The sequence below is a fragment of the Cebus imitator genome, unplaced genomic scaffold, assembly GCF_001604975.1.
Source record: "Cebus imitator isolate Cc_AM_T3 unplaced genomic scaffold, Cebus_imitator-1.0 Scaffold16, whole genome shotgun sequence".
NCBI classification, from domain to species: Eukaryota; Metazoa; Chordata; class Mammalia; order Primates; family Cebidae; genus Cebus; species Cebus imitator.
The window spans coordinates 9,897,738-9,907,490 of NW_016107331.1; positions in this window are offsets into that span (position 1 = coordinate 9,897,738).

Sequence of the window (9,753 nt, forward strand, 5' to 3'; positions counted from 1 at the left end):
CAAGTAATGTCATAATCTATGTATACATTGTAGAAAGATTCCATCAAGCTAATTAACATATCCATTATTTCACCAACTTACCATTTTTTTGTGATGAGAATGTTAAAAATCTATTTTTTCAGCAATGTTGAAATATATAATACATTATTGTTAACTGTGATGCCCTGAGGTGGAGCAGACCACTAAAATGTGTATCTTCAGTCTAACCGAGACTTTGTGTTCTTTGATCAACGCCTTTTCTTTTTTTCCATGCTTCCCTCTCCCACCAGCCTCTGGTAACCACTTTTCAACTCTGTTTCTATGAGATTGACTTTTTTAGATTTCCTCTCAGTGAGATCATATATTGTTTGTTTTTCAATCCAAGTGGTTGTAAGGCTATCCCTCACTCTGTTTTCATATTTGAAAATAAAGTCACATTAGCAATACATTATAGAATCATAAAAATTAGAGAGCTAGACCAAATTCTTTTACAGGGAAATTATCAGAAATTTTCTATTTAGAGAAACTATTTCTAAGCACCAAAGGGCCATTAGGAATAATATTTAATACACTATTTCACTACTATTCTACAAAACACATTATACACCCTCCAGAAAATTACTATAAGATTCAGCCACTTTGAACTATACCTGCCTCTGATGATTTATTTTTACTGTTCACTCTCTAATTCTGTCTAGAGTAAAACATGCTTTTATTAGGGTGAACCAAAATTACCAGGTCATCTCAATAAAACTAATGTATCAACTGGTTAAGTAAAATTTCTACTAATTTTATTTTCTTTCTTCGATTCTGTCTATTGGGTAGAACAAATACTTTATTTTCTTACTAGAATATACTTAAATCATCAGCTGTTTCAGGGAAAAAGATCATTTTGCTGAAAATATTCTACTAAAACTATCAGTTTTCTTTTTGTTGTTATTACTGCTCTTTTCCTTAAGTAACAAATATTTAATGGATATTGGTTATAGAACATTCTTTCTGCTAAAGAGAATATCTGTGGACTAAGAAGTTAATAGTTTCTAAATTGTATTGCTTTGATTCCTGTTTTTAAAAAAGAAAATAGAATTCCTAAAATAACATTGTATGCAAAAAAAAAAGAAGAAAAAAATTTCTGTTTGGTAGACAAAGGAAACTCATGGGTTGAATCACTTCTTTCCCCTGAATTCTTTAAAAACTTCCTCTCTGTGCCACTTTCAATTTGAAATAAACATTTGCAATAGGCATTGAAATGGTTCTTTGATACTCTTGAAAACAACCTCCCACCTATTTTCCTCTTCCTCTTTCCTTCCACTTCCTCCTTTATCAGGTCTTCTGTTTTCAGATATCTGACTCAAACAAGAAAAATTAATTCAAAAGCATTATTGGATCTTCATTTACCATTTTCTCAGCATAAAGGTCATGCTCTGTAAGGTGGAGTTAACACCATTAATTCAGAAAAAAATCCTGGCTGATATTTGGAATGGCACTTGCTTTTATTCTTTTTTATTAAACAAAAAAAAAAAAAAAAAAAAAAAAAAAATTTTTTTTTTTTTTTTTTTTTAAAAAAAAAAAAAAAAAAAAAAAAAAAAACAATTTTTTTTTTTTTTAATTTGAGACGGAGTCATGCTCTGTCACATAGACTAGAGTGCAGTGGCGTGATCTTGGCTCACTGTAACCTCCGTCTCCTGGGTTCAAGTGGTTCTCCTGCCTCAGCCTCCTGAGCAGCTGGGACTATAGGTGTCTGCCACCACATTAGCTATTTTTTGTATTTTCAGTAGAGACAGGGTTTCAACATGTTGGCCAGGCTTGTTTCGAACTCCTGACCTCAACTGTGTTGGCCAGGCTGGTCTCAAACTCCTGTAATCCCAGCACTTTGGGAGGTTGAGATGGGTGATCTGCCTGTCTCAACCTGCCAAAGTGCTGGGATTACAGGCATGAGCCACCATGTCTGGCCTAATTTAATTTTAGATTCAGGGAGTACATGTGCATATTTGTTAACTGCATACTGCATACTGATGGTGACTGGGTTACTGGTGTACCCATTACCCAAATAGTGAACATTGTACCTGACAGTTAATTTCTCAACCCTCACTCCCCTCCATCCCTCCCCACTCTTGGATTCCCCGGTATCTACTATTTCCAGCTTTATGTCCATGTGTACTTACTTTTTAACTCCTACTTACAGACACTTGTTTTCATTCTTAAAAAGATAGTATTGATTCAGACTTATGGACATTAGAAAGGTAAAAATGTGCTTTTTTCAGAGGGGTTTTGTGTCACCATGTTTTGTACTTTTTAGAGTCATATTTGTCAAAAACCTCACACTGCTTCATTTAGTTCTCTTTAAAATCTTAACATATGATGAAAGCATTCCCTTCTGATCTTAATCTGAATGCGTTACAGTGTTTTGGTTAACTTGTTTTAATGTACTACAAAGACACAATTATTAAATACATATTCATCTCTTCCTTTGTATATATTTTTCATTCATAATTGATGCATTAACATGGTATAACACTAGCAAAGTGGATGCATTATTTAATATCAAGACATTTGACTGTGAACAAGAAGCTATTATGTGAACACATTTTGTAAATCATCACACTTGATGCAAATGCCAGTTATCAGCATGAGTCTTAACATTTGAGTGTCCTGTGGGTAAATGTATCCCTTCAAATTTCACTTTTGTATAGGGCTTTTCATATAATTCTTTCATCTGTCACTGGTATCAAATAGCCAAGTGAAAACTTTTTAAAATGAAATTGTAACTCATATTTCCTACGGTTAATACAATGTATATAGTTATAGTTACATTGGAGCAACCCCCAGTCATGGCTATTTTTCCCCCTCATTTGCTAAGGTGGAATTTCTAACTTTTGCCAGAGTCTTATCCAGTTATGTTTGGGAGTTCACAGTACTATCTCCCAGGAGCTACAAATAATTCTGTTATATCCCCATGGACTGCAGTTCCCATGAAGTCACAGGAGAGTGGCCCCTCACTGATGCTAATTGTTTGGAAAATAACACTTCAGGTGATTTCAGATGATACTTATAAAATATAAACAATACACAGTAATAAATACATAGACCTATAGGTATGTGTATGTGTAAATGTGTATCTTATTTGCTTATTTATTAAACATACTTGTAACTTGTTCAGCATTTTGGAATATATTATGGACCTTTCCCATGTTCTTGCATACATATTTACTTTAATGTTTTTTGTTTTTAGAATTAAACACTATTCAAGAACATGGCTATATCATAGTGTGTTTTTCCAGTCTTGTTATTAATAGATGTCCAGTTGTTCCAATTTTTGTTATTCTAAACAATACTCTAATGAACATCATTGTTCTGCACTTAAGTACTACAAAGTACATTTCTGAAAGTGAAATAATTGGTTTATAAAACATCTGTAATTTAAGTTTTAATATATCTTGTTAAATCTCCTAAACAAAATATGAGCTTGCTTTTCTACATTTCATCTATCTATCTATCTATCTATCTATCTATCTATCTATCTAGTCTATTTATTCTTTCTATATCTATCTATCTATCATCTATCTTTCTATCTAGTCACACTCTATATATCACTATCTACATCATAATCTATATTTATCCATCTAATCATTCTCTCTGTTTATATCAATATCACAATGTCGATACTGTGGAAGTGAGTCTCTTAACCACTGTGAAGGATAAACAAAAACAATATTTTTTCTCCCCAACTTATGTTTAATTTTTATGCATATAGAAGAATGTTAATTCATCTTTGTAAACAATTACAATATTTGGCTCATCATTCTGTAACAGCTTAACCTTAACCATGCTCTGGTTTACTTAGAAGCAAAACATCCACCTCTTTGCTTTTCCAAACTGCTGAGAGTGTAGGTATGTGTTCTCTTTTGACACTACTTCTTAAGCAATTAGGCCTCTGAGGCGGAGGTGAATACAGGGTCAGTGGAATTTTCCTTCATGTGTGTCTGTTTATCATGGGAGCAAGCTAAGTTCCTGTTATGTAGAGAGCTTGAATAATTCTGAATTTTGCTATGGTTCTGAACTAGGGCTGTTATGAATTGCTTGGTCCAAAGGTTAGAGTAACAACCAACTGAACAAGCTTGTGGTTGTTTCATCATTCATAGTGCTTTTCAAAACTTACACAAATCCTTCTCCATTCCTAAAGAGAGCATCCTAATTATGGCATGTCGTTTGACCTTACTCTGAGTTTCAGATTCCAAAAACATATGGGCCCTGTAAATGGAACCAGTAAGCAATGAAATCATACACTCTGTACCAAAGTCCTTTCTGTTGTAGGAAAAGAGGGGATTTTTCCTTCCATTGCAAATTGTTCCTTCATGCACTTTATTCACACTCACTCTGACTCTGCTCTTGGGTTTTGCATATGTGCTCGGAAGGTATTTATGCTCATCTCCTCAGTAAAATATACTAGCTTACGCTTTCTACTACTTAGTCACTATAAGGCAGGGGCCTCCATGGGTCATAAAGCAACTGGAGAGCTGAGGCAACTGCCCAGTGCTAGGAGCGAATGTGTGCTATGTACATACATGTACTACTGCACAAAAATACATAGACTATTGAGTGTTCAAGGTATCATTTGGAGAATAAGTCACAACTCTTCACTTCAGTTTTGTATTAGTTTGTTCTCACATTGCTATAAAGAAATACCTAAGACTGGATAATTTATAAAGAAAAGAGGTTTAATTGATTCATGGTTTTGCAGGTTGTATAGGAAACTTGCCAGCATCACAGGGAGGACTCAAGAAACTACAATCATGGCAGAAGGTGACAGAGAAGGGGGCAAGTCTTATATGGCCGAAGCAAGAGAAAGAGAGAGAGTGGGCAGGTGCTATACACTTTTAAACAACCAGATCTTGTGAGAACTCTATCAGAAGAGTACTACAGGGAATACGCTAAACCATTCGTAAGAAACCATCCCCATGATCCAATCATCTCCTACCAGGCCCCACTTCCAACACTGGGGAGTACAGCTGGACATGAGATTTAGGCGGAGACACAGATCAGAGCCATATCAACTTTGTTGATAAGGAAGGAATTTATTCTCTATTGTCCTTACTTCAATTAATGTTTCAATCACTTTCTTAACATCATCCACAATATTGTACTGGATTTCAGACATTGTTCTATCAAACTTGTAACTTTCATTTTACCAAAAAAGTGCAATTGTCCAATATTTTCTTTAAATTTAATTGCTTTGTTTTCTTAAATACATTTGTTTGTAAGAAAATACATGCTGTACTCTAAGAGAAAAACTAGAATTACTGAAATAAATGGGAGTAAATACTGTCAAAGCAGAATAGTATTTGATTCTAGCTAGGTTCTAATATCTGGCACAGGTTCTCACTCTCAGGTCTTCTCTCTTTTTGTTTTAAAAAAGGTTAAAATTTTAATAATGTGGCATTATTCCTAGGATGAACAATGATAAGTATGCGCATTTTGAGAAATACTTGTGTTTGTCTGGATTAAACTAACTCATCAACCCCAAATAAGATACATATTGTTTCATTTACTGATATATGAAACAGTACAATTTAGATGTTTCCCTATAAAGCAGAAAGGTAGAACTGATTTCATGAGTACTGCGTATTTAGACCATATCTTTATTTTGAAACCTTCTCTTCTCCCAAAAAATGTCTGTAAATAGTCAGTGGGCTACAAATGAAAAACATTCAAATGTGAGTTTTTGTCACCACCCAGACAGATCATGGCTCCCACATTGATAACAAAGGGAAGAAAAATCCCAGCATTTATTATTTCCAATTTCCTTCTAGGAGTTCCCCTACTTATTCTTTTGTCTGTACGTTTTGCCATCCATCTGTGAAAGTGCGTATTAACAAAAGTGAAATCCTTGATATGCTGAAGATTTAGGAAATAGTTGAGATGAGAGTTATTTTTTTTTTAACTATTCCCAAGTGATCTCGTTGTTACATTGTTCTGAAAGAGAAACATGTACTGTATTTAAAAATCAAATATGAATATCAAAGATTCCACTGAGCAAAAAAGCCACTATATACTTTGAGTTTGTCATGGATTATCTAATCTTAAAAATAATTTTTTAAAAAAATCTTGTTTTCTCCCCTGACTCAGCAAATAGATCCTGCAAGTATACAGACTCACACCAGTCAAGTAAGTTATATATAACGTTCTAGGTTAAGTTATTGACTCATATTTCAGTGAAATTGTTATTTCCATAATGGGAAACCACTAGAAATTTATATTTGGATCCTCGTAATCTTACATAAGTTATCAACCTACTCTATTGCCTTCTTACTCATCCACCTCACTCATCTTTATAAGACTAAAACCATTTAGGAAACCTCAAGTATTCTCAGCAGATGAAACTGCAGAATAGCCATCAAGACATCTTCTTACCAGAATTATATAAATGACATTCATCAAACTGATTGATTGTAGATGGGAAATATCTTAGCTGGTTCTTGGTATATTTTTTCAGAGTGCAAGTATGATAGAGTCCTTGACTCTTTACACACTTATAGATCAACCTTTCTTTATTGTGAATTTCATTCTGTTTATTTGATTAAAGAAATGTACCCATCAAAACTTCCCAGCACCTCATAACTGCAATAATGTTTGTAAAAGTAGTTGGTATATAAATGTAGTTTTCCTGATTGGCATTCTTCCCCTTACTTTACCTCCCTACATCCCAGCATCTCCCTCTCTGCCCCTTCGTCGTTTTTCCTCCCCTCAGATCCCCTATTTCCTTCCTTTAGAATATGTCCATTGAGTGCATGGACATAGTTGTAGGAGACAGTAGTAAAAGACACATACTGTTCTGGAGTTAGAACACCTGGATTTGAAGCAGAACTCCACCCCTTATGTTAATCAAAGAGCATGGAGTAACATTCATACTGTACAGCTGACCTCTGAGCATTTAGGTACTCACATGGAAAGTTGGGCTTCTTCTGAATGTTGGTAGTATGTTCAGTAAGAACATTCAGGCAAATGATTTAGCACAGGGCATGACTGATAATAGACAATCAATAAATGGTAGCTGTTTTGCTACCTATCATTATTATGGAGTCCCTTCTAGCAAGAACTACTAAGTCTAGAGAAGTTAGAAAATAATGCATTTTATCATGCACTATTGACATACTGTGATAAAGCCCAAAGTACAAGGAAGAGGAGACACATAAGAAGTGCAATTAAACAGCCTTGAAGGAGTGCAATGATGCTTTCCTGGGGAGGTGGCATTTAAATGGAGTCTTGAAAGGCTAGTATTGTCTACTAGTCTGGAAGGGACCAGAGGGAGGACAGGAGTACAACTACAGGGTGAGGTGAAGCAGCTATACCTTTCTAAGAGCATACAAGTCGTCTGGATTGGCTGAAGTCTGGAGTACAAAGCAAGGAGGCGTGATCTTAATAGGTTCTCCAGGATAGATTAATGAAGGCCTTGCATGCTTTGCCAAAGAACTTGTGGAGCATCAAAGAAGTGTAGGTAGGAGACTTACATGTCAGATAGTTTTCTTTTTGAAAAGGTCACGGCCAGGTATGGAGGCTCATGCCTGAATTCCCAGCACTTTGGGAGGCCAAGATGGGTGGATTACCTGAGGTCAGGAGTTTGAGACCAGCCTGACCAAATACGGTGAAACCCTGTCTCTACTAAAAATACAAAAATTAGCTGGCCGTGATGGCGGGTGCCTATTATCCCAGCTACTTGGGAGGCTGCGACAGGAGAATTGCTTGAACCCAGGAGGCAGAGGTTGCGGTGAGCCCAGATAGTGACTGCACTCCAGCCTGTGTGACAGAGCAAGACTATGTCTTAAAAAAANAAAAAAAAAAAAAAAAAAAGGAGAAAGGAAAAAATAAAAAGGTTACGCCTGTTGCAACTTGGAAAATAGCTTTGTTGTTGGAGGGAGGTGCAAGAGTACAGGCAGAGAAATATCAAGTCAAATAAAATCAAGAGGGCTAGAATGGGAGGGATCTGTGACTGATTGGATGGAGAAATAATAGATTTTCATTTTCCTAACTTAGGCAAGGAAATCAGAGGATCAGATCAAAGGAAGAAGATAATTGTCATTGTTGTGTTTAAAAGCCCGGAATATGGAAAAATATAGAAAAATTGTTAACAAACCTCTGTTGTCTCTGTATATAAAATTTAACACAACTTTCCTGTGAAGATCTCACTAAAATTTTCAAACTAAAATCATAGAACATTACAGATAGAACTTAGTTTCCTTTATTCCCATCTTAGAATTTTCCCTTTCCTTCTCTCCTCAATGGCTATTGTGATCATGGATTTGATGAATATCTTTCCATTCAGTGCTTTTATATGTTTTCTACACACACACAAACACACAAAAACATACATATATGTGATATATTTATTTTAAAATTAATATGTATTTTATATATGTACTATATATATTAAATTTCTAATACAGATTGTATAAATTAACATTAGAAAATGAAAAAATCAAACTACAGTATAATACTAACTTGAATATAAATGTTTTATATTAACCCCAACCCTAATCCTAACCCTAACCCGATATAATTTCTAAAAATTTACATTTATGTTATTAGTATTATACTGCAGTTTTTTCATTTACCATATTTTTGAAACTTGTGTATACTTGTAGTATAGAGCTAGATCATTCTAGATCTAGTGTTTTCTGTTGTATTAACAATTTCTATATTTTTATTCTACCTACTTGAATGTGGTATGCTTTTCTCTGTTCTTTTATAGTTTACCATTCGAAAGTTTAATACATTTAACAATGCCTAAGGTATTGCTAACCTTTCCCTCAAACAATATAAGGATCATGGACTATATCACTAACTTGATCTTTTCCCTCCGTTCCATATTTTTGTTCACTGGCATTTTAGCTCAGTTTTGTTTTTAAGCCACATAGATATCATTACTAGCTATTATCAGGTTTTTCTTTCTTACGTCTTATTCCTACCCTCTGGATTCATTCCTTCTTGATGAAGTATTTTCTCCACTTCATCAAGAAGGAGGAGATTTAATTCTCCATGGATTTTTAAAAAACTCCATTCTAAGATACAGGTTTTTTTTATTTTACCATTTCTGTAATTTAGATGAAGCTTATGCAAGTCACAGCCTATAATATTTTAATTAAGAGAATTCTTTTATTGGTTTACCATACGATTTATGACATCTTATATCTGGTGAAATATGTTAGTTCACTTAGTAAGGTCTATGAGCAGAACAACTCTCAGATACTGTATGTTTAAAAGTATCACTATTTCCTCTTCACTCATTAACTCTGAGCTTGGAAGTTTAATTGACAATCATTTTCCCTTAGCACTTTGAAAACACTATTCCATTTGTTTCCGCTGTCTACTGATGCTGTCAGTGTAATTGTCATTTCTTTGTAAGTAATTTACCTATTCTTTCTCATAGCTTTTAAAATTATTAAGACATATATTCTGATTTTTTCATAAGCTTTAAGAAAAATTTGAATTCTGGAGACTTCCTGAGAAAGTAACAGAAAAAATTGAAGACTTCAAAAGTAGAGCAGTTCAGAAGATTATTACGTCAAAAGATGTGGTTATGGCAATGGTGGCTATGTGATTAAGGGATTTGATCTTCAGGAGGTTAACAACAAAAAAGAGAAACTGATGTATCATCTGCAATGTCCAGGTGAACTCAGAAATTACCTGGAGGATGACAGAAGGTGTGATAAAGACAAATGCTGAAATAGTTTAAAATATCCAATGCATGAAGAGAAAACTTTGAGGAATTGGTAAAAT